The following is a 24268-nucleotide window of genomic DNA, read 5'->3' as shown; positions in this document are numbered from 1 at the left end:
AAAAATTCTGAAACATGGAGTCAGATCCTCATCTCTTCCCCAACCTAAGACCCCTGTGAACACCCTCACACCCCTTCCCACAGGCTGGAGCTTGGCCAAGCTGGCTCAGCTGTTCCCCTGCTCCTCAGTAGGATGGGCACAGCCTGCCTGGGTCCTGCAGAGGGGATGCTGTACCCTCACCATGAGCAGGGAGGCCACAAGTCAGCTTCTGATCCTTGTACCACTGGGGGTGTGCAAACAGCCTGGCTGAGCTGGGGTGCCAAGCAATGCACAAGGAATTTCTTGTGCCCCTTCTCCTTGTGTAAAATCTGCCTGGGATGCAGCCCATGATGTGTGCAGGAGAAGCCTTTGTGTGTGTGTCTGTGTGTGTTTCTGTGTGTGTTTCCCCTCCTTGTGCAGGGGAATGTGGTGCCCTGGGATGCAGCCCATGATCTGGGCAGGGAAAGCCTCTGTGTGTGTGTATTTTCCCTCCCTGTGATGCCCTGGGATGCAGCCCATGATCTGGGCAGGAAAAGCCTCTGTGTGTGTGTATTTTCCCTCCCTGTGGTGCCCTGGGATGCAGCCCTCAAACCCCTGAGGACCCTCCCTCTCCATCATCTTCCCTGCCTGCCCCTGCCATACCAGGCTATTCTTTAAAATATGGCCCCCATTTTTTATTCCTGCATTTATTACAAATGCAAATTACAGATGAAAGCATCAACTACACAAACCATTACTCAGAGGAGCATCTTTCCAACTGCTGGACTTGGACTGAACAGCTTGTGGTTAATTTGCTATATAATCACTGCCTGCAACAGGAAAGCAAGTGCTTCAACTGTGCTAATATTATGAAAGGGGAAGTTAACCATAGAGATAAATTCTGAGGAGCTGCAGCTGGGATGAAAGAGGGAAATAAATGTAGCTGGAGTCCAGGCTTCAGGCTCGCAAAGTGGCGGCTTGGATATTTAAAGGGATAAAAGATAAGAGTTCAGGTTAAACATGTGGGGTTTTGAAGTTGCTTTTAGCCTGGATATATTTTCCCAGAGGCAGAGGATCCCTGCAGCTCCCCCTGACCTGTGGCTGAGCAGTGGCCTGGCCTGGGCACAGGAATGCCAGTGGAACACAGTGCCCCATGGCTGGGAGGCTGCCCGGGGCAGCTGCTGCTGGCACACAAAGGAGATGAGCACATGGAAATTCAGCTGGCAGAGGTTTTACTGGGGAGGGGGTGGTTCTTCCCCATGGCTCAGGTCTGGTTTGGCTCTTGCACAGAACCAGGGACACTCTGTGCTGTAGAAGGGTGTCCCCCATATGGTGATGTGTATAGGGGTTGGTGGTATCTCCACAAACAGCCTGCAGTAGATAACAGATCCACTTCCCCTGGCAGAAGGGAGGTTGAGCTCACTGCAGCACATCCCTCCTAGGAATCACAACTAATCCTCATCTCAATAACATTCCCAGCTCTCCCACTACCATCCCTGGACAATCAATGAATCACTAACTGACTCTCAGCCCTCCAACTATGATTTATCAACCTAGTCACAACAAAATTAATAATGCCCCTAGACAAAAAAGGACACAGATGAGCCCTAATTTTAACATCCCTCATAACCTTCCTCCTACTCATTAACCTTCTAGGGCTGCTGCCCTACTCAGGAGCAGTTCTGCCCTAGGACTGGAAGCATTCCTGTGCAGTGCTCTGTGCCCTGGCTTCACCAGAACTGCCTTGATTCCCCATGCACAAGACTCAAATAATAATTAAACTTTCCCAAGTGCCTAAACCTCATCACCCTCTCCTTCCCTCTCACTCCAATGTAATCACAGTACAACACTCATGCTGTTTTGCAAAGTGCTCTAGGGATTAAAAAACCGTTCCTGGAGATTATCTCTAGGGGCAAATCTGAATTCTTGTCTAACTCCGTTCTCTGGAGGCTTGGAGAGGCAAGAGTTATAGATTATCAGGGATAGGAGTGGGAGAGTGAATCAGCTTAAAATGGGTGAGCTGGTTCTTATGAAGCAAGAGCTCCAGCAACTCTGCAAATTTACATCCACTGCAGACACCTTTTCTGACTCTGAAATGTTTGTTTGATTGCTTTTCACTGTTTCCCAGGTCTGGAACAGAATCCTGGGGCTGGGGAGAGGGCATGAATTGTCAGGGGATGTTTTGTACCTGGGAGAAGCCTCTGAGGAGGCCCCTGAGCTGAGGTTACTGCTGGGGGAGCTGTATGCTCCCATGGCACAGGGATGCCAGGGGGGTACTCAAGCCCCATTCGGCCCCACCACTGTGAAGAAATTTTGCTGGCAGTGTGATACACTTGGCAGTGGCAAGAGCCTGCCTTTGCCAGAAATTTGGCAAAGCAACACCAGTAGAAATTGCCACTTAGCTTCCCTTTGCTGGGAACTGATTCTCCATGAGGGCATGCTCCAAAGGTATGATGTTCAGTGTAAGAGGTGTTAGCCCCAAAAACTGGAATTTTGAATGACCATAACAGAGCTTTTTTTCTAGAGCTGAGTTTGATTCCTGGACCTTCTTAACCTTAGGGCATTATCCGTTGGTACTTTGTTTTTAAATAGACAACATTTTATCCAGCCTTGAGACATGAGCATTTCCCTTAAGCTGATGGCTAACAGCATTTTGCTCATCTCCTGGCTATTTACTGCAGGATTGGGGTGTCACTGTCATTTTTTTGGAAAAATTTCTTTGCCAGGATTTTTCTCTTGGGAAGCTGAGAAGCCTCAGAGAAAAAGAACAACAATAATTATTTTATTTGCTTCTCCTGTTTAGAATGTGGTTGGAGATTGTTTATCCGACAGGTGGTTTTTCATTGTGAATTGTTGTGACTTAATGGCCAATTACAGTTAGACTGTATCGGGACTCTGGAAGGAGTCATAATTTTTTTCATTATTATCTTTTAGCCTTCTGTAAGTATCCTTTCTGTATTCTTTAGTATAGATTCAGTATAGCATTCTTTAATATAATATAGTATCATGAAATAATAAATGAGCCTTCTGAGAACATGGAGTCAGATTCATTATTCCTTTCTTCATCTGGGAGCCCCACAAACACAAGGCTGGGGTAACTCCCAGCTCCAACAAGTGCATCTGTAGGAGTTAATCATTGAACAGGCAGGATGGAGATGCTCAGGGTGCACATGTAAAGAACAGCAGGGCTAGAAGCAGAGCAATGGGAAGGAGATGCTTTTTGGGGAGAGAGGGAAGGGAGAGCATGGGTGTCTGGACAATGGCAGGGCTCTTGCATCAGTGCTGGCCTTGCAGTTTGGCTCCCCAGTCAAAACAGATGAGCCATGGAGCTTTGTGCTCAGTCAGGAGAGGATGCTAGGAGGGGATATCACACAGGGATCATCCAGGCTCAGTCTGGCAGAGCCCATTCTGAGATGTGTGTCATGGTACACGGTGTACAGCAGCATTACCTGCTGGGGTCAGGTTATGCCAGCTCAGCTTGAAACAGCAAAAATTGCAGGGGAATTCCTCTCCCAGGAATGAATCCCTCCTGAGAGTGCAAAGAACAAGGATGGGGTGCATTTCTTGAAAGGAAACTCCTGGAACTACTCAAAGAGCTACAGGTGGAAAGAACAGTGGTTGGACCCACCTGTTCCCTTCCCTTGCCATGGCTGGAAAAGCTCCTGCCCTGGTGCTGCTCCCTGTGCAGGGGGAACCTGTGTGCACAGGGATGTGCAGCACTGCCAGGTGTGTGGTATGACCCTGGCAAGAGGAGCAAGAAGCCCAACGTTTGTTCAGGCAGCTCATCCTGAGATTTGACATCCAGGGGAGAGGGATGGGGCAGAGATGCTCTGAGGAGGGATGGGGCAGGAGCTGCTGGCTGTGGAGCAGCCACGTGTTGTTCACTTCTGCAAAGAGCTGCCCAAAGCTGCAAGCAAGGAAAATCCCAGTGCAGCTGTCAGCAAACCACAGCTCTGCACAGGCTGATCCCTGAGCATCCTGCTGCTGCTGGCAGTGCCAGAGCCTCCGGAGCTGTTGGTGTGATTTGGGCACCCCAAGGTGGTGTTTTCACTGCTGAGTTTTGGGGCACAGCTCTCCAAATGGTTCCAGATGCTCCAGGCTACCCTTGCAGTACCACAGCAGGAGCAGATCTGCCTTCTCCAGCATGGGAAGCGAATGCAGAGGTACAATGAACACAGATCTTGTTCTAGGAGGGTGAACTCTCAATGCTTTCCAGCTTAAAGCTTCTCTTCCTTTGGCTCTCGTGGAGATAGAACTCTTAGGACAGCCAGAAAAATATTTCAAATACCTCAAAGATTGGAAGAGTCAAGAAGATGTGAAGAGAGGGATCATTTATTTAAAACTATCTCCAATCCTGTAATGGGCAACTGCACAACCTGGCTGCATTGTATATTACATTTTTGTTGGCTTTCATAAGTATTTGTTTTGCCCTACCTTTTCAAAAGTACTAATTTGCTTTGTCACCAGGCCCTTTGGTGAAAGCAGCTTGTTACTTTAAGGTAACCTGCCAAAATTGTCTTCCAGGGGGAGAAATGAATCATGGTTAGGACATGGGCTCTTCTGTGTGCAGCTCAAAGTGCTTGGTGCTAGCATTAGAAAATTCAATAGTGTTCTAGTGAATAAAAGGGGAAATACAATAAGCCAGTAAATAACTTGCTAATGTTTCAAAAGAGAAGGAAAGGCCATGGTTGACAAGGTTCCTCCATCAGTTTTACACATAAGGTGAATTACAATCAAACTTCAAAAAAGGGAAGGATTTATCAATGTAAGGGACAATTTCTAAAAGCAATTCAAATTTCCTGGAATTTTTGCATGTAAAAATTGCTTTTGCTGGTGTAGACAAAAGGCAAGAGTTGTTCAGACTATGAATTGCTGAAGCAAAAATTGCATCCATAAATTGAGAAGCTGCTTTTGGTGCCTTTGCCCAAAGACTAAATGCTTCAGAGCAAAATCAAAATAAGTGATTTAAAGAATAATCAATAACATTAAAATGAACTGGCAAAGAAAAGACCCTGCATCTATAATGTATTTTTCTAGATATTTTTAAATAATACATCACAAGCAAACTCCTGAGTGATGAATTTGGCAGCTATTTGGAAAAGGTGGTTAAACCCAGGTGCAATCCAGCTTCTGCTCTCCTCCTGGGCAGGTGATCAGCACCCCTGTGGAATGAGTCTCCTTCCTCATGGAAAATGGTTGTTACGTAGACCTAAAGGTGTTTTGATGCAAAAGGCATATCTTTCCAATATGCCTTGGGTGCCTGAGCCTAGGGTTATGCTGGTCTGCAGGAAGAGACTCAAATCAGGCAGACAAGATTTCCTTATCTCATCTCCAAGGGCTCTGCTGTAGGGTGCTTGTCGCAGACATCTTTTATAAAAAATCCTTTCCTTAGGATTTTTCCTTCTGAGAGGCCTCAGGAACAAAATGTAAACAATGGTTATCTGCTGCTGTGGAATGCAACAGGTGCATCTGTGATTGGTCCATGTTGGTTGTTTCTAATTAATGGCCAATCACAGTCAGCTGGCTCAGACAGAGAGTCTGAGACGGAAGCCTTTGTTATCATTCTTTCCTATTCTATTCTTAGCTTAACTAGCCTTCTGATTAAATCCTTTCTTCTATTCTTTCAGTATAGTTTTAATGTAATATATATCATAAAATAATAAATCAGCCTTCTGAAACATGGAGTCAGTTCCTCGTCTCTTCCCTCATCCTCAGACCCCTGTGAACACGGTCACAGGTGTTTGGTGTCTCCTCATCAGCCCTGCTCTGGAGAGGCTCAGATGGATATTGGGGAGCAAAAAGCCCTGAGAAATCAAGGGGGATGGAGCAGAGCTCCTGGGCAGGGAAGGCTGGGCTGGTGCTGGGGGAGCAGGAAGGGGTTTGTGGCTGCTGCAGCTCAGCCCCAATGCTCTGCTCTGTGCTCAGAACTGGGGCTTTTGGAACTGCCCAAGTGTGGGCTGAGACATTCATCTCCCTGAGCACAGGGATTCTGCTGCATCCTCTGCCCCCTGTTTGAGGGGAATAGTTCTTAAAAACTACCATTTCAAGTAAAAAAGTGGGAGTAGTGGCATCCAGACAGGCAGAGCTCCTGTTAGCCAGTCTGCCAGGGGACAGCCTGGCAGTGAGGGGGGAAGGAAAGGCATTTGTCTGGCTATTCACTTTTATCTAGTTACATTTTGCCTATTAAAGAAAAGCATTTCAACATAAAAATTCAGCAGCAACTCACAATTTTGTGCCTTTATTTTAAAATTAAAGCACTTTTTTCTAGTCTAGGGATGTGACTGATCTTTTACCTTTGACTGGGCTGCTTGTTAAAGGAAGATAAAACACTCTGTCCATTGATCTGTCCTCACCCTGAATTGCAGAGCTGGTGAGGAGGGCAGGATGAACTGCTGGAGAGCAGCGTTCCCAATCCCAGAGAGTGAATGGTTTGTTTTTTCCAGGCACCACACTGCTCTTGCAAAGCAATTCCTGTGCTAGACCTGGCAGCTCTGGCCCCCTCTTTACCTGCAGTGAGCGAACTGGAGGCTCCAGCCATGTCCCCAGCCCTGCATGTTGTGGGGTGATGTGTGGGGTGAACTGGAGTTTCCAGCTATGTCCCCAGCCCTGCATGTTGTGGGGTGATGTGTGGGGTGAACTGGAGGCTCCAGCCATGTCCCCAGCCCTGCATGTTGTGGGGTGATGTGTGGGGTGAACTGGAGGCTCCAGCCATGTCCCCAGCCCTGCATGTTGTGGGGTGATGTGTGGGGTGAACTGGAGGCTCCAGCCATGTCCCCAGCCCTGCATGTTGTGGGGTGATGTTTTGGGGTGCTGCCTCCCTACAGGGCTGAGCTGGGCTGGTGGAGCTCATCCCTGCTCGGCTCTGTAACCACCGTGGCCACTTAGGAAGCTTCCAAATGCAATTAGACAAATGCACAGGAGGAATAGCCAGCCATGTCCATTAAACAAAATTATCCTTTCTGGCTCAGGGAGGAGTCCCTGAGCTGCAGAGCTGGAGTCTGGAAGGGTTGCTAACTTTTCATTCTATAAACAACTTCTGCTTGCCAGTTGTGGAAGGAGTGCTGGTGAGATGTAAAGGGCTTGAATTGTCTTTGTGTCCTTACTTGAAGCTCTGGTGTTTGCAACCAATAATCAAAAGCTACAAGGCTCTGTAAATTGTTGTAAACCAAGTTTATTTTGATAGACCAAATCAGGATATTTCTATCCTGATTTTGAGTCAGCTGCATTAACAGAGTGTGATTTGGGTTTGGTAGATGCCTGTGTGATTGAAATCTGGTTGATAAGTTTGCTGAAACTTAACTGTGAGCACTCTTTGCAGTTCAGCCAACCTTTCCAGCACACCTGGAGAGGAGTCAGCAAAAACAGAGATGCTGGCAGAGGTGGGATCAAAGCCAGGCTGTTTTAAAGGAAAGAAAAATTGCAAATAAGGAGGGCAGCTTCCTTCTCTTTAACAGAGGAAAGCACATGACTCTGTCCTGATGGGCTGTCAGGGTCCAGCCACTGCTGCTCTATTGAGAAATTATTGTATCTGCCCTTAAGACCAGACATATTTGAAATAACCACCAAATGATGCATGATAGCATCAGTGTCTTATGTGAATAATGATTGATCACTATTTCAACCATTCCTGCCTTGATATGAAATATCCTGGATGTTCAGGCAGCAGGAAAAGCCCAGGACCCATTTCAGTTTCTGCACTTGAGGGTACCTTGGATACCACAGTACAACCATCTTTTTCGTGCTTAGAAACTGTGCAGTTATGTCACTGGACCCCTAAATTTTAAGTCTTTAGTTTGCTGCCCATTTTAGCAGCTTTTGCCACTTTCTTTCAGTTTTTAATTTCAGAAAATTCAGTAGAATCTGACTCCAACTGGACTCCACAGAACAACAAATTCAGGTGATGGGTAAAGTGTGACTCACTTGCTTCACACGTGTTTCTGCAAAAGGACAACATCTCCAGAGCTTCATGTAGAGCTGTCACTGCAGCACTTGAAGTGCTTTCTGAAGTGGGTTGGCTGGAGCTATTTCTCAAATAAGAGTAAAGGATACACTTCAGCTGGATGTGATCCTTAATAAAATAAAAAGATGTCTGAACACTCCTGAAGGAGACCATGGGCTATGTTGGCACTTCCCTTAGGTGGTACATGGGTCACTCTGAGGAACACCCTGGATACAGACAGGAAAGATGGGAATAGAGCCTGGCTTAGAGAGTGGGGCTGGATCCTCTTCTCCAGGAACACAATCACAGCTGTGCTCTGCAAACCAAAGCACTGCAGGCACTTCTCCTGCATGCACGCACTCTCCTGGTTTGGCTGGTGGCTGCAGAGGGAGCAGTGCTGGCTGGTGAGTGCTCCACTCTGAGCAGGCTCTGTGCCCAGACAGCACACACCAATCTGACAGATCTGCATGGAGAATGGGCCTGATTTCTCTCCTCAAAGTACTCATGGAACAGAAGCTGAAGTGCTCCTCAGTGTGGTCACTGCAGCCTGTGCATTGCACACTCTCATGGTTTATACTGGAGCCCTGGTGTCCAGCTCTGCAGTAAATTTGTGGGTAGAGACACACTGGACCCTGGGAACTGGTTAGATCCCAGTGGTGTCAAGTTTTGTATCACACCAGAACCTCACCTGGCTATAGGAAAGGAATGACAATTGTGCCTGTAGGTTCAGGACTTGCTGACAAGTGCCCTCTCCTGTGCTGCACCCATCCTAAAAGCTGCTTCTTATGTGGTCACTTTGGGTTTCTGATATTTCATAGAGAAACGTGGTTAAGTGGTAGCAGCAGCTGCTGAGGGAGCAGATGGTGCCACCTGCATCATCAGATGTTTTATCACATTCTGTTTTATCCCACAAAGAGTGGCTGGGAAGCAGAGGAGAGCGTGGGAGCTGGTGCAGGTTGTGAAGGTGTGAAGAATCACAGGTAGCTGCACTGCTTCCCTGCCAGGCTGCTGGGTTAACAAAGTGCTGGTGCTCGTGAGAAGGTGTGTGCCCAGCTGTGCTCGAGCCTGCAAGGCTGGATTTGGGGAGCACAAGGCTCTGGAGCAAGCTGGCTGTCCCTGCTGCCCGCCAGGGATCAGTAAAGCTCCAGGCAGGTTTGGATCACAGGCACACCTGTAGATTCACCATGACCTGCCTGGATACCCCTTCCTAACCAGATCCCAAAGAATTTAAAAATTTAATCCTGGGATTAAATTTGCTGAAAATTCCAACCTATGAGCAGCACAAAGGCTGGGCCTTGGGTCTGAAGGAGGCAGAGGATTTATTCTCTTAGTATGCACACCGCACAAAGAGCAAACCAGTCCAGCAAAGCAGATTTTAATGTCTTTTCTGTAAAAGACCTGCACCAGAGCCCAGCAGCAGCAGCAGAATAAATAGTAAAGTAGAATAATTACTAAAGTTAGTGAGTAGAATAAATACTAAAGTATAATAACCTCTAACAGATGTACTCAAGGGAACACAGCTGGGGATGGGGGCAGTAGCTTGCAGGAACACAGGAAGAGGAGTCAATGATGATGTTTCATCCAGCAAAAATAGCAGGACAGTAAGTAGGGGGGCTGCTTACAGGCTACCCATGGCCATTTCCTCCCCTCAGCTTTACTTCAGCTCCTGTTCTGAATTTTGCTCCTCTTCCCCGGCAGTTAGGGTATTCTCAATGAGGGGAGAGAATGATGAGGAGGATTTTATTTTATTGGAAGGTTAATTAATTATTTTATATATTATATTATATTATATTATATTATATTATATTATATTATATTATATTTAAACTGAATTTGCTAAGTATTCTACTGAACACAACTGCATAGATTTGTATTGAGTTTTTGTGACTGTTAGCTGATAGTTTTGATACACACACACTTGGCTTTGATAGGCTAAGGAAACAAAACATTATTTTCGGTAAATTATTTTCATATTGTATTCTATTTTTGCACAAACACGGGTACAGTAAATAAGATAAGAATTGTTTTTCTTTTTTTTCTGAGGTTCAGAGAATGTGAATTTTAGAAATATTCTTGGGAAGAATTGTGCTTTGCTTTTCTCTGTGATGAGAAATGTGTCCATTTTCCTGTTGTCCCAGCAATCTCTGAGAGGGGGACGACATTCAGATGTAAACAGGGCTGAGGCTGTGGCAGACACTTGTTTGTGTATCAGTCAGCAAAGCCATTCACCAGCCCGGGTTAATATTTCAACAGGGTGGATGGATGGGTGGGTGAGGAGGCTGGAAGTCATCAAGCCCAGGAGGAAGAGGAACATGTGAGACTACAAAAGGGGAGGAAGCCCATTGTGTGGGAAACAAGATGGGAGATGCCACCCAAGGACGCCGGGTAACTGGTGATTAATTAGAGGCACGCTTTGAATTCTGAGCCTGCTTTAGCATTTACAGCATTTCCCTGTCATGCACTGAGGTGTCTTGCTTGGTGGTTTCATTGTCTGGGCAGGGAGGGGTTTTCTCCCAAAAAAAAAAACCTTTGGGAATTGAGAGAATACATGCAAATGTCAGCTTCCATTTGAGGCAAAAAATATGGACAGGAAAAAGGAAAGCAGAGCAAGTTCCTGAATTTCACAGATGAAAAGGGGATGAGCAGAAGGTTTGTTTGAGGTATGGAGAGGACTCCTGGTTGTGAATGCTGTGGCAGTTGTGTTGCATTAGTCTGGGCTTTGTGAGGGCAGCCCAGCCCTGGCAGTGCCTGTGAGGTGTGGGTTGTATTCCAGGCATGTCTGCAGGTCTGTGCCTCTGTATTAGTGTTTATAGGAAGTCAATGAGATGGAACTCAATAGAGAAAAGGAAGACTTAAGAGTCACTGGAAGACAAATGTGAAGGGCTGGCACTCAATAACTTTACTGAATCATATTGTTTGTTGCTGTGTGTTTCTGGGCAGCGGCAATGCCAGAAAGGAGAGCAGGGCTGTGTGTTTCAATAGGCTGCTCACCTTCCCCTTTGGAGAGAGGTTTATCTCTCCTGATAGAGAGATATCCATCCTCTGCTTGATATGAAGTCAAGCAGCACCATGAATCATGAGGAAGGTGCCAATGGAGATGAAGTCTGGGCTGCTGGAGACAGAGCAGGGAAAATGGGACATTCAGAAATAAACTCTGTGAACTGCAAGGGCACAAGGGTCTGTGTGCAGCTCCGGCTGGGATGCTGGATGGAGCAGAGTCTAAAGAGTTAGTCCAGGCTGACTCAACTTGCAGCCCTGGTGTGAAGGGAAAATGTGTTTTTTCTGAATGGGCTGAGCATCCCCATGAGTGTGTCCTTGGCAGGTGCAGGCCAGGCAGAGCTCAGGCAGATTCTGGAGGGAAGGCACAGTGCAGGCTGAGCTCCAGCTGAAGCTGTGAAACCTTTCCCACCCCTTCTGTTTCATAAAAAAGTTGAAAAGATGGAAAAGCCTTTGGTGACAATTGTGGGATACAGTGACCAAAGACTTTTTCACACCAACAGTGTGGCCTGTTCAGCAGCAAAAATCTGCTAACCTCATTTTTTTAAATAGGAAAGTACTTTTCAAGTGGCTTTAGTTGCCAAAATGAGCTTGAATTTATAAGTGCAAATACAACAAAAGTGCATAGCAAAAAGCTTAGGGGTGGCTATCCAGCCTGGGACGGATTCCTGCAAGTGGCAGGAGTGCTTGAGCCCTGAATTTTCAGGGAATTTCACTGAAATTTGTCACCAACTAAATGTATGAAAACATGGGAAATGGCAATACTAGAAAGCTGCTTTGTTAATTGATAAATATAATTAAGGATACCACATTAGTATGAATTTATATGGCTAATTAACTAAGGCAACTCCTATTAATGCATAGTTTTGTTATAACCCTGCTTCCTGGACAGCACATTTTTGGATACTAACCCTGTGTGGATTAAGCAAACACTTCTGAACAGCTAAGGACCAAGTCTCTTGGCACTGCAGGACAGGTCAGCAGAGATGACTTGGGGACATTTGGGCGTCACAGCCGGGCAGGCAGGACAGTGCGGCTCCCACCTGAGGATCTGTTCCCTGCTGAGGGGGGATGGATGCTGTTCTCAGAATCCTGCTGGATTTCTGAGAAGATTTCTGCAGAAAAATGCTTTTTCCAGGAGGATGTGTGAGTGCTCTGACCTCTTGTAGATGCTTTGAGCAACAGGAGCTGTGAGCTTGGGAAAGCCCAGACTGCAGCCAGTGCTCACCCAACAACCTCCTCCCGTGCAGGCTGTGGCACTTTGCCACTGAATTCTCAAACCAAGCAGATCTGGGCTGGTTTCCCTCCTGCCAGAGGAAACACAAGCTGCGCTGCTTCCTCCTGCAGCCTGGCTCTGCTCTGCCCTGCCTCACAGGCACCTGCGGGCTGCAGTCACAGGGGGTCAGTCCTTTGGGGTGTGGGCTGTGGCATTCACATCCTCTGAAAAAATCCCTTCACCCCAGATTTTTCTCCTTGGAAGCTGCGAAGCCTCAGAGGAAAGGAAAACAATTCTTATCTCATTTGCTTCTCCTGTGTTGTGCTCATGTGGAATGTGTTTGGAGATTGTTTACCCACAGGTGATTGTTCCATTGGATTCTGCTGTGGGTTGTTTTGACTTTTTGGCCAATTGGTGCCAAGCTGTGTCAGGATTCTGGAAAGAGCCATGAGTTTCCTCATGAAAATTTAATAATAAATTTTATTAGTAAAATTATAATTAAATAATAAATTTTATAGTAAAGAAAACCCTTTTGTATGAAAATACCAGTCCAAGGGAGTAAGGAACCCACAACAAACTGAAATTTTTTAGAAAACATTAATATGATTCTCTCAGTCCTCCTTGCAAATCTCAGCCGAGTCATCAGTAAATAATCATTTTAGTAATAAAATTATTAAAATATTATTTTTTTAGCATTCAGTAAGTATCCTTTCTGTATTCTTTAGTATAGTATAGTATAGTATAGTATCGTATAGTATTCTTAAATATAATATAATAAAGTAATAAATTAGCCTTCTGACAACATGGAGTCAGATGCATCATTCTTCCCTGCCACAGAGCTCACTGTGCATTTACAAGAGTAGGGTTTTGCTGAGTGCTGCATTTTATAGAGAACTGTCCATAGCACAGTGCAGGTGGACATGGTCACCTTGACACTGATATGACCAAAGTCCCAGGGCAGGACATTCATCCCCTGTCCCCACAGAGCTGCAGTGTGGGATCTCAGCCCCTCAGGACTGAGGTGCAGAGTGACCGAGACCACCCTTGGGAGGCTCGGGAGTCCTGGAATGTTGCCAGAAGTGTCTGGTGGCTGGACTTTGATCCTACACGAGAGACGACACCTGTATGAGGATGGGAAGATTTCACTGGAGTAAATGGTGAAGAGATAAGTTAATTAGAGTGTAAAACACAGGGTTTAGGATTTCTGTACAGGGGAGTCTAAAGAAGTAAGATGGAGGAATTGGGGCGTGTCCTGTTCTTCTTCTTCTTCTTCTTGGCCTCCATCTTCTGTGGTGATGGTGGCACTTTGGGATTGGTTATTACTAAAAGTGCACTGGTTAATAAAGGTAAAAGGTATTAGAAAGAATAGGTAAATATTGTATACGTAATTTTGAGTATAAAGATAAGTGACCGCCCCGGGGGCTCGCAGTGTGCCCATGGCTGGCTTGCTGGGCGGACCTCTGTCGGGCAGAGAGAAAATCTTTTAGATAAACAACCAATAAATACTGAAGTCCGAGAAAGACCTGTAGCCTCTTCTCATCCTTTGAAGCGCGGGCTGCCCAAGGCCATCTCCGAGCCTTTCCAGGCCACAAAACAGCCGAGAGAAGGGACACTGCAGCACCAGCACAAAGGCCCTGCTGCAAACTCTAGACTGGCATCCCAAAGGGACCCTCTCTATGCACTGATAGGTGCTGATTTGGCACTAATTACAATTTTGCTAATTGCTGCAAGCTCCATTGCCTTGCTGCTTTCCACAGGGAACATTTGGCCACACTTTTGCTGAAGTGGGGGGCTCTGCTTGGAAGCCTGATAAAATCTGCAGGGAGACACCTGCCAATCTTCACACACAACATCTTTATTTTAATTTATTGGCAGCATTTAGAGAAATTGGCTTTTATGCAGCATCAGTTGAACTTCATTAAAATAATAAGAGAGCTAAGTTAGTAAAAACAAACCTGGCCAGCTGGCAACTTCAGACTTTTGTCAGGACTGATCTATGCTGGAAGATATAGATTTAGTCCATCTACAGTAATAAAGTCCCATGATCCCATGGTTAAAATGTCTTTTTCCCTGATAGCTGATGCAATTCATTAATTATATGACATTTCCACAATGATTTCTCCAGAAGACAGTCCTGGATGCCAAGGTTTACATTACATTTTCAATTACAGAGATATCCATATGGTGACTCTGCAGTATGTACAACTGCTTAACATGCATCCCAGCCCTGCTGCAGTGCTAGAGGGGCTTGGGATCTGCTGGAAATTCCCTTTTGGGATATGAGGCTCTTGCTGGGGTCCCACACTGATTGTGCAATGGGAGTGGCATTTAGGTGTTCCCACCAGGAAAATTCCTGGAAATTGAAAATCCTTATTTCTGACTGTGTTCACAGGGGTTTTGAGGTGAGGGAAGAGATGAGAATGTTGACTCCATGTTCAGAAGGCTTGATTTATTATTTTCTGATATACATTACGTTAAAACTATACTAAAAGAATAGAAGGAAAGGTTTCATCTCAGAAGGTTAGCTAAGCTGAGAATAGAAAGGAATGAATAATAAAGGTTTGTGGCTCGGACAGAGAGTCCAAGCTAACTCGGCTGTGATTGGCCATTAATTACAAACATCTAACATGGATTAATCACAGATGCACCTGTTGCATTCCACAGCAGCAGATAACCATTGTTTACATTTTGTTCCTGAGGCCTCTCAGCTTCTCAGGAAGAAAAAATCTCAAAGAAAGATTTTTAATGAAAAGATGTCTGCGACACTTATTTGTTTTAGGCCACCAGACATTTTTGATTACCCATTGAGCTGTGAGGATGAGTTACAGGCCCATCAGTGGCCTGAAATCCAGCAGTGACGTGGGCAAATTTTAGAGCAAGCCAAAAGGGCTGAGCCCAGCATGGATTTCCAGGGGGGCTCTGAGGAGCTGGTGAGGGGTCAGAGCCCATCTCCTGCTCCCTGGTGAGATGTGTGTGCTGCCACTGTGACACATTCTGCCCCACACAGCAGGGTAAGACACCCAAAGGAGAGGCAAATCTGCAGGGTGAGTGCTGCCATGGCCACACAGCAAGGGGATCCAGGCTTGCTTTGGTATTTTTCCATACCAGGGCTGGTCCTTCCTATCAAATTCACAGCCAACCCCAACAAGGGGGAGAGAGAACGATGCATCTGACTCCATCTTATCAGAAGGCTAATTAATTACTTCATTATACTGTATTATTCTATACTATATTACACTATATTACATTACATCTAAACTGAATCTGCCAAGCACTCAACTGCACTGAATCTGTGACTGTCACCCAACAGTCCTGACTCCCACATACAGCTGGCCCTGACAGGCCAAGGAAACAAAACATCCTAACTTTGGGTAACAATCTCCCTGTTGCATTCTACTTTGGCACAAACACAGGCACAGCAAATGATAAGAATTGTGTTTTCCCTTTCTCTGAGGTTCAGAGAATGCGAAACCCAGAAATATTCTTGGGAAGAATTGTGCCTTGCTTTTCTCTGTGAGGAGAAACGTGGGGCTACATCTTCCCCCACAGGGCCAGCTGGTGCTGTGTAAGCTGCTTAAGCAACCCCTAGTTTGAAGGGTACAAGTTGTGATTCAAGTACTGCATGGTCTGAGGGAATGCACTGATTTTCTCCAAGGAACAGAAGCCTTGGAGAAAACCTCACTCACAGTTCTCAGGTGGTTTGCAGAGGTTTGATGTTCAGCCAGCACCAAGCTCCTGCCTGTTATCACAATGTGATAACACAGCAGGTCCAGAAGGAAAACACAGGTTTTCCTTGGACAGCACTGGTGTGTGGACTGTCAAACAGCAGAATTTCAGGTTTATTTTCCCAGCTCTGGACAAGGATGTGTCCATGGCTTGTGCTTTGCTTCTCCCTGCTCTAAAGATGCTCCCTGCAGCAACAGAGTCAGGAGTCAATGCTGTTTGCACAGTTCACTCTGATTATCTCTGCAGTGCCAGTAACCTCAGAGCAGTAAACCAGTGGCATATATATAGTTGAACATTTATATGTATTGTGACTAAATTTCCCCCAAAGATCTCATTCAGGATGTTAGAGTGAAAGGATCATAAAATGAATTAATAGCTGATTCACTGTATAATTTCCTAGTTCAATATACTTTAGTGTACCAGCTAAATGAGCCATACACAGCATTCAGCTCAGCCAGTTAACAGCTTTATCATTGAGATCTCAGGCTTAGAAATAAAAGCAATTCTTCTGAAGTAATTGCGTCTAATTAAAAGAAACATTTAAAAAGTGTAACCAAAAGGAATTCATTTCAAATGGAAAATTAATGCTGAAAAATAGCCCTGAGCTCTCTTGTCTTTGCTAATAGCTAAGCATTCTCAGAATAATTAAACTGTTTTGAGATGTTGATACCTTTCCCTGCTCAAAATTATAGCCCTGGCCTGGCACAGCGTGAACCCTGAGCATGGCCCTGGATGGAGATGGGTGTGGGGTTGGGAAAGAGGATTTCTATCCTGGAGCTGCTTTGCCCTGCCTTGAAGCAGGGTCTCTGCAGCCTCCTTTGAACAAGCAGGATTGCCCAGCCAGAGGAGCTGCACTCAGCATGGCACAGGGCTGGGAGGCTCTGCCAGATGCTGGGACTCCCCATAAAAGCAGAGGAATTAACTGAAAATAGCTCTCTTTAAAAGTGTGGGGGTTTTGATAAGATATCTGCTCATCTCTGCAGCACCCAGGGTCAGGGTGCATTCCCAGGTGAAACCTGCTCACTGCTTTTCTATCTTTTCTTTTTCTGTGAGCAGAAATTGCAGCATTTTAACTGCACCCAGAAAGGTGCCACAGTAAATATCCAGAATTGGTGCTCCTGCTGGTGTCTGTGCTGTGTGTGTGCCAGCCTGGCTGCTCTTGACACAGATGGCCTAACTCCTGCAGGTTCCTCAGCTGCCTCTTCATCACTCGCTCCTTTCCCTGGGCTTGTTTTGGCAGGGAACATTCCAGAGCTGAGTGTGCAATGAAACCTCTCCCTTAGGTGCTTCTGTCCCTTCCCATCCCTCCACCCAAGGATTTGTTGGAGTTGGGATAATAAATGTGAAACTCTGAGGGTGAGCACCAAACCCTCACTTTGAGCTGGAGCTGGTTTTTAGTCCCCTGTGCTGGGCTGGGAGAGCTGCTCTGTTTAATAACCTGTCCCTGGGTGCACCAGGAGACCCAAAGGTGCCTGTTGGGGTGACAGGGATGTTTGGAGCCTGAAATAGTTGTTATAATGCCTCATTTACATGGATTGAGTGGCCACCAGCTTAAGGGACCTGCTGCAGCTGTGCTGCCAGAACAACCATCATCCACAGTGGGCAAGAGATTGCCAACATTGCTCAGGGGCCAGAGCACTGGGGAGGGATCTCAAAAGCTGCTGCTTTGTCAGGAAACACAGATTCCCCAGATGTGCATCTTTTTCTGGAATTTTACTTTTTTTCTTTGAGGAGTGAATGCAAAGGCAGGAAAACGTTTTGAAAATGTCACTGTTTGGTTTCAGCATCTTTGACTCTAATATTGAAGCAACTTCTCATTGGGAAGGAAACACCGACAGAATTGATTCATTTAAAGTGTTAAAAAGGTCAAACCCAAACTCTTCTGACCCCAGTGACGTTTTTTTGCTGTGTAACCAGGACATAAGTGCTTTTGAGACTTCAACTTTGTGCTAGTTGAGGGAGGGAATTTGTTCTCTTAAAATCCTTGTGGGATGGGAATGTAGTTTCTCATGCTGCTGCAAGTGGGAAGCTCAGGGAATGTTTGGGGGCTGTTGCTCATTACAGCCAGTACCTACTGAATTGGCTTTCATTATGTTATTTGGTAACTATGACAGGACCAAGCATTTCCATCTGAGGCTTGTTTAAAATATTCCCAGCAAATTCTGTGAATGTACAATAATGTGGTATGTAAATACACAGTTATAGCATTGACCCTACAAAATAACCTTTGTCTCTGCTGCCTTGTTTCCCTTTCTACACCACTGTGCTGTTTCATGTGTTTCCTTGATGTTTCTCTTCAAATTGCAGAAAATCAAAGTTTTCTCCCTTTTATTATGGAGGCAGAGCAGAGGAGTAACATCTGAAGACAGGATTCTGTGGCATGTATTGCCAGATGTTTTTCTTTTACAAATAATGCTGAGAACATCACAGTTTCTCAGGGAACAGGTAAAAGTCAAGGCCCTGCCCTGGTCCACTTCTTCAAAATTTTTCCTCTACTTTCTGGATGACCCAGAAGTTTCTTCTTTTTTTTTTTTTTTAATTCCTGAGTGTTTCTAATTGAGCTAACATTATTAGAAGGGTTTTTTTTAAAAAAAAAAAAAGCCCTTTCCCAAATTCCCTTTGCGTTTCAGTAGCTCTTTAATATGCAAGGCAGCAAGAGATGAACTGGGTCTAATTACGAGTCCCTGGAGTAGCCAGTCAGAAAATGAATTGATGCCTTTTTCCTTATGAACAATGCATGTACCACAAATTAGAGGCGCCATCACCAGAGATTTAATTACAAAATATCATTACTTTCACACATCATTTCAGATTTGGCCTGATCAAATCAAAGTTGAGGGAGAGGGAGACGGGGGGAGAGGCGGGCGCAGGGAAAAACTGCACCACTAGCAGGGTCATTCGTTCAGGGGTACTTGAATGCAGGAGGGAATTGGTGTTATTGAAGCTTCCCAAAAGGCAATTCTGCAGAGAAGTGGCAGCCAGGAGGAAATTCATTTCCTTTTCCAAGGAAGGCTCCAGGCAGTTCAGCTGTCCAGGGAGAACACGGCAGGAGCAGCCAGGGCAGGGTGGGCTTCACTGGGACCCTCCTTGTGGAGAGGGGAATCTTTTGTCAAGTGGGAAAAAATGTGATGAAAGCAGCATTTAAACTGCTATCACTTGGCTTTTTAAACTCAGATATACTGGTCTGCCACTGGCAGCAAAAGCTGTGCATGGAAAAATAAGGGGTTTAATACCAAGATGTATCTTACTGTACTCCAGGCATATCCAGTGCGCATTATCCAGTGTCTTTCCTGACAAGCCTCCCCAAAACCAAGAGCTGGAACTGCCTGTACAGGCCAAAGTGCATGATGGATTTTGTCAAGGGGAATGGCTGCCAAGGGAGGCCTGCAAACTCATTTGCTGCAGCGTTCAGCCCACAATTGTGGTTTAAAGGTCACAGTGGCTACCAGGAAAAGAAGGGTCTGATGTGAGCTGGGAGGGAGGGTTGGCTGCTTTTGCTTTTCTGGTTTATATTCTGTCCTGAGCAATGCCAGAATGGGCAGATCACCTGCTTAATTTTAACAAGACAAGTCCATTCATGTGGATGGACATCTTTATAGCTTGTGGTGCTTCCTACACAGAGTAATTAAAATGGTCTGTGAGTAAATTCACATGTCCTTCAAGCTGAGCATCCCAAGTAAGAGTCCTCCCTTTTGGTCCCTGCCCACTGAAAAGATGTAGCAGAGTTTCCTTGGCATGTGACTCTTGGGTGCAGGAAGGTCTCTGGGCTCCATGGGCCCGTGACAAAATGGAAAATCTGGTGAGCATTCAGACATTGAATGGTTCCAGTGCTGTGTACTCACCACTGCAGAAGGGGAAGTGCCAGAAATAACCCAGGGAAATAAAAAGTGATAGGCTGTTAGCATGTGATGTGTGCCTGAATTGCTGCTGGTGGATCAATGCTGCAGCATCAGAAATCCCTTTCCATCCCAAGGAAGAAGCGAGGCTGTTCCCCATAGGGAGTGACACCTGCCTGGTGCTGATTTAAGGGCTGGCAGCTGAGCAGGGTCACTGGTGCTGAGCTGATGCCATAAAGCCCATCAGCAGCACTGGGGAGGGGAGGGCAGGGTGGCTGCTCAGCCCTGGGGTGATTTACAGCCCTGCAGCCAGCCCAGGCCACGGGCTGGGATTATTTCCCAGCTGGACACACGAGCCAATCGTTTCGAGGAGGTAAAATGCTCCTCAAAATTTATGAGGAAAATGATGGCTTGTTGAATACATGATGTAGCAAGATGTAGTTTCACATTAACTTAAGAGGCATTTATGGGGCAATATTATCTTCTCTGTATTATGGCAAGGATAATATGAGACGATGCTATGTCAAGGGGATGGGAGGCCTGACAGATACGATGTACACAGAGGGGAAACCACAATGAAATGTAGAAGTGTTGGGGGTAGGATGGTGGGGATGGAGAGCAGAGATCTCTGCAGCCAGGGCTGGAACCTGGGGTTTATTGCAAAGGGCCTGGGTGCAGGGCCCTGCTGGGAGCTGCCAGACACAGCCCAGAGCAGGCTGAGAGAGGAGAGGGGGAGAGAGGATGAGAGGGGGAGAGAGCAAAAGGGGCAAGAGCATAAAAGGCAAGAGCTAAGACACAAGAGGTAAGAGAGCGAGGTTCCCGTTACAATACAATAAATCTTCTTCTGTATTGAATATTCTAATTCTCACTAACTAATCTAGTACCCGATACAAATCCTACAGCATTTACATACAGCCTATAAGAATCATTACATTACCATACTGTGTTACATTTTAAACCCTAAAAACCCCTCTTTGGGCCCCTTCTGCCAAGCTAGTAGGACCTGCTCTGTCCCCTGGAGCTGTCTGCAAGCAGAGGGAATTGTTTCATCCAAAGGGGATCACCTTCAGCTGGCCACACCATTGTTTTCCAGTTGTTCAGTAACTCAGGTATCTCAAAGCTTGCTTTCATTTCAATCTCGCTTATAGTTTCTATATTCTCAAAATCTGTTGCCAGACAATCATATTTATACAGCTTTCCTGTTTCAGCTTCCCCAACAATGAAACAGAAAAGGGCTGGAAGAGCCAGAGCCAGGCTGGATGGGGACAGGGCAGGAAAGAGGTTTTGTGAGAGTGGGAGATGCCACCCGTCTCCTCCATGCGTGGAAGCTCCATCATTCCCATGGATACCCACGAGCTGAGGACATAATTGGGTGATTACAGCCCTGAGGATCCACTTGTGACTGAAGGTAAAGCCCCACTCCCCACCAACTCCAGTGTAAGAGCTGCTCAGCTTTGGATTTTATTCAGTGGACAAATGAAATCCAGGGCATTAATGTGTAATTCCAGTGGAACTGTACATGTGGCACCAGGGGGACCACCAGGAACGAGCTGTGAATGTATGGCCACATTGCAAAGAGAAAAATGATTGCTTCCAATAATATCCAGTAATATCCTGCCTATTAGCTGGACTCTGCCATGCAAGCACACGGGCTGTAAAAGGTGGTGTGGTCTTGTGGAGGAAGTAGCAGACTCCCTTGGGAGCAGGGCAGAAAGGCGCATATTTCACTGCTGGCTAAATATAGCTGGGTCCTCACAGAGCTCTCTCCAGCTGGCAGAGCACACAGCTCCTGTCTGCTGCACATCTGACTCCTCACAATGTGCAGCACAGGCCAGGCTCTCAGCCTGCTCCAAGTAAGCTTCCCTGTTTCACTCTGGCAAAACTGCAGCTGAAAGTAATTCCTAAGCACCTTTTACCACCTCTGCATCGAGCTGCAGGCAGAATTTTGCACTAGAAACAGTCTGACTTGGTAAAGGGCATCAAAACACTGTTTAACTGGAGCTAGGGGCTAAAGCAGCATCCTTGGTGCAACCCCTGTCCCTGTGGTGTCTGACCCCAGGGAAAGTCTCTGGGCCACCTCCTGGTCCCCCCTTACTTTGTATGAGCACAGGAGACATTGGTGTGGCCAAATCCATCAGTAAATGATGCAGGAGACAGCCCTGTCCCTGCTGCCACCGATGCAATCACTGCAGACAGCTCTCCGTGTCTGTAGATAATCCTCCCTGGCCATCATGTGCAGGAAAAGGGGTTAAATCTGGGTTTTCTCCTTTGGTATATTGAAGACACCAAAAAGAGCTGTGAGCCCAGCCTCAAGAAGATAAAGATTTACTTTTTAAAGCAGTGGCTAATCACCAAGGGACGAAAAAAGCTTGTGCAAAGACAGAGGTTTCACTGCATCTCTGCTTCAGCCCCTTCCTCAGAGAGCTGCCTGGACCGTCTGTTCCTTGGGAGGAAGGGATGTTGCCCCCTTTATTGCCAGTTTCTCATCTGATTACATAAAACAGGCCAAAGCTGACTTTGATTCAGCCTGGAGTGAGCACCTGGATGGGTGGCAGGACCCAGCTTCATCTGTTACCATCACTTCTGCACAGCCTCTGCCTTTTGAGGTTTTACCCAACCTTTATCAGTGAGGCTTGTAGCTCTGACAGAGGGATGTGATTAGCAAAAATAAAGCCAGAAAGTTGTGTGGGGGCTGTGTTGGGTTTTCTTGTATCAGCTGGGGTCAGAGTCCAGAAGACCAGGAGCAATGCAGGGTTAGTTAAAGGCAGAAAGGCTTTACAGGAGATGGGCTGAGGCTGGAGGAGATGCCTACAGAGGTGCCTGGGTGTGGAGGAAAGGTTGCAAAAGCCATGGTGAAGAGGCAGGAGAGCAGGATGATGTATAACACCCATTACATGGGAGAGAAATTAAAAGGATTGATTGATATCAATTATCAGGTGCAATTTGTTGCTGCACAATTGACACGTTAATCACCTCCCTGCTGCATTTCAGCATTGCAAGATTTTTGACCAATTTGAAAGGTTTACAGCAACAATATGATGCTGATTTATCTCTCCTTAATAAAAAAGTGATCAACTGAAACCTGCATCCATCATTCTGTTTATCACTCATGGTGATTTATTAACTAATTATACTTACAGTGGGTCTTTTTCTATAAGTATGGATAACAGAGTGATGCAGTGTCAGTGCAAGTCATAAATAATGCCACAGAACAGTATGTTTAATACTCACTGCTAGGACCAGCCCATAACAAGATGCCTTGATTAAGGTAAGCAGATGGCTTCGTTTGTCAGGAATGGTCCTGAAATTGCACATTGAGGAAACAAGTCCATTTCTCATGTTTTCAGCACTGGACATCACACAAATGTCTCAACCATGTAATCCAGAATAGGAGAAACAGTCCCAGATTGGCTGTTTTTCCACAGGCATCCAAACCTCTCAGCACCCTGAGCCTGAGCAGCAGTGTGGTGCTCAGCATTGAGCTCTGCACAGTAAGAAGCAACCACAAAGACAAGAAGGGGCTCCACTGTGATTTTAAAACTGAGGTGAGGAGTTGAAAAAAATCAGAACTTCTCCAGCCATCATACAAGGGGAAATTTCTGTTTGTTTGTTTTGAACTGAGAAGTTACCAGGCCCCTAAACCAGTTTCATCTATCAAAAGTACCTTGCACAACACTTGTAGGTTATGGAAATTGGCTAATGTAGGCCCCCAGGATTTCTGCCTTGACAAAGAGACGTGGTCAGTTCCCTTGCCTCTCACAAGAGGACGATGCTGTGACTCTATTAAGCAATTACACCCAGTAATTGTGTGATCTCAAGGAGAAAGCAGAGTCTCAAATGACACATCAGACAGCTCAGTGCTGCCTTGCCAGGCTGTGCAGCTGAGGAGGGCTGTACCATCCCCTCTCCCTGCAGAGATCTGTGAAAGTGTCACTGAGGTGATGGCACTGCCAGAGCAGCTCTGCAGTGACTGGACTGGCTCTGTATTTTGGGATTTCTCCCTGAGAAATCCTACAGAACCTACTGGCATTTCCACACTTTGCATTAAAGAGCAAAGTGACGTTCCAGGCTGCTAAGCTTCAATGTCATTTTTCTCTTCCTAAAATCAGCTGAGAATTACTGTTCAAATGCCAGCCTTAAGCTTCCAATACCCCTTCCTGCTTGGAAAGCAACTACAAAAAAGGCAGAGATTCCCTAAAGCCCATTCTGGGCCTGATGCTCCCTGTGCTGGATCACAAGAGTGCAGCAGGATCCTTCTTTTCCCTTTTTTCTCTTGCACACCCTTATTCTCCTGCTGGGGTGCAGGTGCTGGGGCACCAGGTGTGCTCTGGCAGGCTGCAGCTCTACTCAGCCCCAGTTCAGGCAGAGGCAGCCCCAGCTTTTCCTTCAGTACCTGAGGATGGGGTGAAGTGCCACTTGCATCCCACAGCAGGAAATTTGAGGGCACCAGAGGATAAACTGGGCAAAGCCAGGGTGGCTCTGGGTGCAGGGGTGTCCCTCCCCCTGTCATTTTGCAGTAAACTCAAATATACTCAACCCAGTTTCCAACCTTCTGAGCTTGGAACAAAACCATCCCAAACTTCTTCACCTCAATAT

Source organism: Melozone crissalis, unplaced genomic scaffold, assembly GCF_028551555.1.
Source record: "Melozone crissalis strain CALT ecotype California unplaced genomic scaffold, PUWL_Pcris_2 ptg000017l_1, whole genome shotgun sequence".
Lineage (NCBI taxonomy): Eukaryota > Metazoa > Chordata > Aves > Passeriformes > Passerellidae > Melozone > Melozone crissalis.
Note: the sequence above shows the minus strand (reverse complement) of the source record.